Source organism: Paralichthys olivaceus, chromosome 22 (assembly GCF_024713975.1).
Source record: "Paralichthys olivaceus isolate ysfri-2021 chromosome 22, ASM2471397v2, whole genome shotgun sequence".
Taxonomy (NCBI): Eukaryota; Metazoa; Chordata; class Actinopteri; order Pleuronectiformes; family Paralichthyidae; genus Paralichthys; species Paralichthys olivaceus.
In genome coordinates, this window is record NC_091114.1 from 1,165,614 (window position 1) to 1,171,933 (window position 6,320).

Here is a 6,320-nt window from a genome sequence, read left to right on the forward strand (position 1 = left end):
TAGCCCAAAGAACATTGAGCAACTCAGCAATAAAAAAAAAATCGAACTAAGAAAACAACAGTAGGCACTTGCCCCCCACGTTTCCCCCGTGAGTTGAGGTGAAATTCAGATGAAATATGGGGGCCCCTCCTTAGTGAGGTCCATTCTTGTTATCCAGATTCTCTTGAGCATCTGTCTCATTAATTCAATTCAATTCAATTCAATTTTTTTTATATAGCGCCAATTCATATTTTACATTATCTCAAGGCACTTTACATTTAAAAGTCAAGACCTTAAAACAATATTAACGTAGAGAAACCCAACAGTTCCCACAATGAGCAAGCACTGTGGGGAGGAAAAACTCCCTCATTAACAGGGAGAAACCTCTGGCAGAACCAAGCTCAATGTGGGCGGTCATCTGCCTCGACCAGTTGGGGTGAGGAAAGAAAAGTAAGGGGGGAGGAAAGGAGAGATGGGTGGAAAGAGGGGGAGAGAAGAGAGAGATGAGGTGGAGAGAGAGAGACCGGGAACAATTTGGCACCATCAGTATCAAGGCTGACTATAAAAATAACAATGTAGTGATCTACAACAGGATTATATATATTAATCAATTACTGAGTTATTGTAATAAATGATGACAATGGTGATGGTAGTCGTTGTTGTCCTGCAGTCCCGGTGCCGGAGTTATCTGAAATGATATAGAGAGAAGAGCCAGAGGGACTATGGGAGGACAAAGTGACACTTTGACATGATGACATGTTAAAATAAATAAATAAATAAATAAACAGGTGTGGGGGGGCAGAGAGACAGAGAGACAGAGGGAAGTGATGAAGTGCTCAGTGCATAATGGGAGTTCCCCCAGCAGTCTAAACCTATAGCAGCACAACTAAGGGATGGTTCAGGACTCACCTGATCCAGCCCTAACTATAGGCTTTGTCAAAGAGGAAGGTTTTTAGTTTTACTTTAAATGCTGGGACAGTGTCTGCCTCCCGAACCCAGATTGGGAGCTGGTTCCATAGGAGAGGAGCCTGATAGCTAAAAGTTCTACCTCCTGCTCTACTCTTACAGACTCTTGGAACCACTAGAGAGCCTGTGTTTTGGGAACGAAGTAATCATTATAGCTCACACATACAGCGTCCGATCAGTCCTAACAGTGAAGACTGAAGACCTATATACAATCTCTTAGACTACTTGTCTTCAGTGTCTAACATGTGTTATCTTTCACTTACTTATTCATTTAGATGCACTTACATACTTTATTTGTCCATTCCTCGGTATTTCTGTAGTTTATGTTTTGCTCGTGTTTCGGTGTCCTCTTTGTTTCCTACCTGTTGCCATGGCCATGGGCCGGTGTCCCAGTGTATCCTCATTCTGGCCATAGGTGTCTAGAAACGGATTCCTCTCTCTTTTAAAACTTTCTTAATTCCCGCGTACTCCTTTCTTCTCTGAATTATTTCCGTGGCATAGTCACATTATTGGAAATAGTATTAGTTAGGTGATAAGTTGCAACATCATGTCCCAATTGGAGATTAGCCGTACTGCACTGCTGCTGTGCCTGTGGAACAAAGAAGAAATTAACAATTAAGCCGCAGTATCATTAATTCCAGCTCTGTCCAACAATCCATATATAATAGCTCCAAAGACTCCTGGAAGAGAAATTGTCCTACCCTGAAGAGCAGTCATCCACAGGAGGAAAAGTGGCCACCTCACAGCCCCAGTGGTGTGACTACTCTTGGAGATTCTCCCATCACAGTGTCCTCTCCATGCAGTCTCTCTGAAGCTTCATCTGATGTGGCTGGCTGGAGAGGTGCGTGGACCAGTTCACATGTGAGAACAAAGCCTTTGCAGGGACTGGAGAATATGCTCTGCCTTTTGGGTGAGGATAAATCAATATTTAGGCGAAAAAAATGGATGCGACTAAAGAGGAGATGGAGAGCCCGTCATCAGTAGCGATCACTTAAATAACGTTGACTGTTGTGCTGTGCTCCACGAGGAGTCAAAATAATGTTATTATTCATGACTTTGCCTCACACAGAGCACCAAAAATGTTGTGATTATGTACTTTCCCTTGCGCGGGGTACGATTATGTACTTTCCTTCATGCGGGGCACCATTAAATGGTGTGCTTTTGGGCATTCAATAAATGTGGCTATCAGAGAAATATTAAATATTAATATTAAAAATATTAATATTAAACTGATAAAGGATAAATCGGGGCACCACCCTTCAAAGGAAGGGAAAAGATAGCCAATTTAAGAAATAAGACTTACTCACTACAAATTTGGAACTCTGATTAATAATTAAATAAATAACTATAACCAAAATTACCACATCAATAGCTAGCAAAGTTGAAGGATATGGAATTCTTGACAGTGTAGAGGTTGGCAAAATTCACACTTATGCAACATTAATGAAGATGGAGTTTTGAGACCATGTGGCTGAGATCACATGTATGTGTTAAGTTTGTGGAAATGAGTTTGTGAGGTGTTGGTGCCAGGTTAAAGAAAGTAGTTAGATGCATGCAAAGAAACTGATCAGTATAACAGAACTAACATTAACTTTCGAATAACATAGTACCAAATATCACAACAACACAATTCAAACTTATAAACATCACATGAAATAGAAATAGGACTAAACAGTCCTTTGCTTAGCCTAGCGTAATAATAGAGCCCAGTTGTGTTACCCGTCCATGAAAAAGAGGGAAAGTTCCTTTTTGGATGTGCTGTTTGAAGTCGAGTGAAGTGGTCTTGTTGGTTTGTGGCTCCTGTTGTGCATCTGCTGGTCAGACCTTGTGTCGTGGCCAATTGTGCTGAAGTTCTTAGGCAGGCTCTCGCGTCACTGCCTTTGGAAGGTTTTAGCAGTCTGCTCCAGGCAGGCCTGCTGGAAGTTGAGGAGCTTGTGTAGGGAGGAAGTCTCCCTGGCTGGGAGAGCAGGGCCAGAACCTACTCCACCAGGAGCGGTCAGCAGGGGAAGAGGCAGAACAGAGAAGAGAGCTAGGAAACTCGGCTTATATTGGCCTTGTGACCTCATGGGTCATGGGGCACACAGTGACCAATAGTGGTTGAGAGTTGTCTTCAGGAGCAGTTTTACCACCTATATGTGAAGATGAAGAACCCTGGGAGACTGAGTTCTGGAAGCTCTCCTTTGTCTCCAGAGCAAAGGAGACATGCGGTCAGGCTTTTGACTACACATGTAGGCCCAACTATGGTTCACAGATACCAGGTCCCAACATGACATTATGGCTTCATTGAATGAAAATGTATTTAACCTATCTCGATGTGCTTCTTCAGGTTGGACGGGGAGTTTTTGAATGCCAATATTTCAGTCACTCTCTGTAGGCATAACAGGCACTTAATCTGGTAGGAAGAATCTTTCACTCCAACGTACGAAAATATTTCTTGAAAATACGGCCGGTGTAACGTTATCTTCATCACCACCACGGAGTTCACCAAGTTCGCCACTTTAGTCGAGATGCTCGTCATCTGCTACTGGAGCATGAACGTAAGCAGCAGAGCCGGCAGCAAGTGCTTCCATGATGGCATCAATAATGTGACATGTCCGTGTAGTAAAATTTCTGTTCATTACACTGTGTCACATATGAATGTCACTATGTACCTTTAATCTGCACTGCAAACTGAGGAGTGATTATAACATAAATTATAAATAGGATGTCCATTTTGGTAAAGGGGGATTTGTAGTTATGAGAGCAGTGTCTTCTTGATGAATTTTTACTGAACAAATCAGCGGTTGTCTCCGTAGGCAGGATTGTTGTCTTCACTAATGAGGACTGTGGTCTTCTCAGTTGACGGTCTGTTATTTTCACAAGCTAATAACTTGAAGCAAGGGAACTTGTTATTTATGTTTGGTAGTTCAGAGGACCAAAGAAATATCCTTTAATGTCTAGAGTTTTTGGTTCTTTGATTGGATTTGATAAGGATTTGCAGGCCAGCAATCCCTTTGATTGTTGCCCCCACATCAATCATCAAAGAAGATTTTAAGAAGCAACCGTTTCCATGGCAATTTTTATAACTGCACAACATGGCGGCCCCTGGGGGTTTATCAGGTTGACTTCTATATGATGCACATCACTGCGGAGCATACACAAATCCTGAGCTAGGCGGCTACTATACACATGTTGCACTGATAGCTACAGTGATCCCTGTCTGAGACTGAGGTTAGTCTCTAGACCAAATGAAGAAAATCAATCAAGGATTTCACATCCATTAGATAATGTGTGATATGCTTGAGGGAATAAATGAAATATGCTATGAAGTGTTAAATTAAGTATGTAGATATGTACATAAGCATCAACAAAATATAAGTCTATGTGTCAGTAAGTACATAGTGTGAAATCTTAACAGCACAAGCATTATAAAATAAATGTAGTAGGATGAAAATAAAATAATGAAAATGGAAAACACTGTAGAGCAGCTGTAGTCAACTACTTTACCATCACCGGAAAGTGGGTACATTTTTGCAAACTAATTTTTGCATTGTGTGTCACTGACAGCATGGGGAATTGTGCATTTCTGTAGCATGATTGGATTCGTGTTTGTAAAAAATGTGTGTGTGTGTTTGTGTGTCAGGAAAGTGTGGACCTTGATGCTGGCTGGTTTCTAAAACTGATGCAAAATAATTGAGAGGATGTATATTTACATGTTGATCTATGTGATTTTAGTGTGTGAGAGCTATTGATGCACAACACAGGCACTGACATTCTGTGATTAAGCATTGTATTGTTGTGTGTTGTTCATGTGTTCAATGTGATTTGACACTGCAAATAAAGGTTTTATATTTTAATTTCATTCATAGATTCATGGCTATTGAGCAGTGCTTTGTGAGTGTTGGTCGAATACTGTCACTGGCATAAAATATTAATGAAAATGCATATTATTAATATTTGTATGTGTGTATATTAAATCAATACAATTGTCAATGCTTCTGCATATGTGTTTGACTGTTTCCATTTAACTTAATTTACTATGTTCCACTTAATACTGGGCTAAAAGGATTTGTTTATGTAATATTTATGTCTTTGTTATTCACATTAGTCATCCAATCATTACTGATTTGATGATATAGAGCTCAATCTGAATGCAGACAATTATTTCTTCAATGCAAAATATATTTTAAAAATCTTGCCTCCATTTGTTTACATATGATAATGAACAAAAATAATAACCAATAGATTTGACACATCTCACACAATTCATTGACCCTCAGCATCCAGCCCTTCATCAGCCGTGAGTGTGGCACATTATGTCATTCTTTGTTGTATATGGTCATCAATAATTTAATAATAATTTATCTCAGACTCCCTCTCCGGAATCGAACCCTGAATCCCCGTTACCTGTGGTCATTGTAGGCACAAAAAGTACCATTGAAAGTTGATAGGGCAGACATTCGAATGAGACGTCGCCACCACGAGGGCCAGTGATCAGTTCGAGGTCATCTAGTGTCACCAAAGCAGCCGGGGCACCACGGGTCTGATAAATGCACACGTCCCCGAAGGTCAGCGCCCGTTGGGGAAGCGGAGAGCGGGCGAGGAGTGGAGTTCGGTTGGGGGGGTGGAATTTTGTGGAAGTTATTTTGCAAAAGGGGTAAGAACTTGTACATCGCCTGGTACACCAGTGCTGACAGCTAGAAACATTTTGCTTAATTTTGCCTTTGTACACCAAAATAAAGATTAGACTCTCCTCTTCCCAACAGATATAAGCTTTCCACCCTAGCACAAACTGGCTGCTAGTAATCAGACATTTAGTGTGGTCCATTTCAGGCAGCTTTCGGAGCTGGGTCAGAAGTCAAACTTCTTTCACTTACAATGTTTGAACACTGCTGCTAATGTGTTTAAACATGTTTAGGCATGTGCAGGAATGTGTTTGATTAGTTGTAACTTCATAAAAAAGGACTTTTTGGCAAGTAATTACACATCGTCACAACCTCACTCAGTCTGGGAATCATCATCACTGGTGGTGCACTTCTCAGCTTGAATAAATTATCTGTTAATGTCAGACAGGGCTCTCAATACAGCAAAACAATTCTTTACAAACTACTTTTAATTCTTACATGTAATAGGTTAAGTTATTTCTGTGTTTCCCTCTTCCTTGTTTGGGGAGAATTTCGTTATATGCTGCAAGACTCAGCTCAAGTTATTGTGACATGGCCTAATGCTGCTCTCTTGCACGCTGAGACATCGGTGATTGCAATTGACCATGCACGTGCCAGTTGGAATGGCAGTAAGCCAGTTTTCAGACTATATTGTTGAGGGAAGGCTTCTAAGTCAGGCAAATTTATATTGCCAAATTACAATTTGTAATAATGTGTTATCTTTGCTTTTGT

General features: G+C 40.7%; 1 long non-coding RNA gene across 2 annotated transcripts; it reads right to left on the reverse strand.

Moving 5' to 3' along the window:
* Window positions 1-244: 244 nt before the first annotated feature.
* On the reverse strand, window positions 245-3,831 carry LOC138406691 (uncharacterized). Of its 2 annotated transcripts, XR_011240026.1 has the most exons (3): window positions 2,665-3,831; window positions 1,647-1,848; window positions 245-1,534 (listed from the first exon to the last, which is right to left on the reverse strand). It is a non-coding gene; the product is annotated as an uncharacterized lncRNA (long non-coding RNA). The 2 variants fall into 2 exon arrangements; XR_011240025.1 differs by lacking the exon at window positions 2,665-3,831 and having other exon boundaries at window positions 1,647-2,644.
* Between the last annotated feature and the right edge of the window lie 2,489 nt (window positions 3,832-6,320).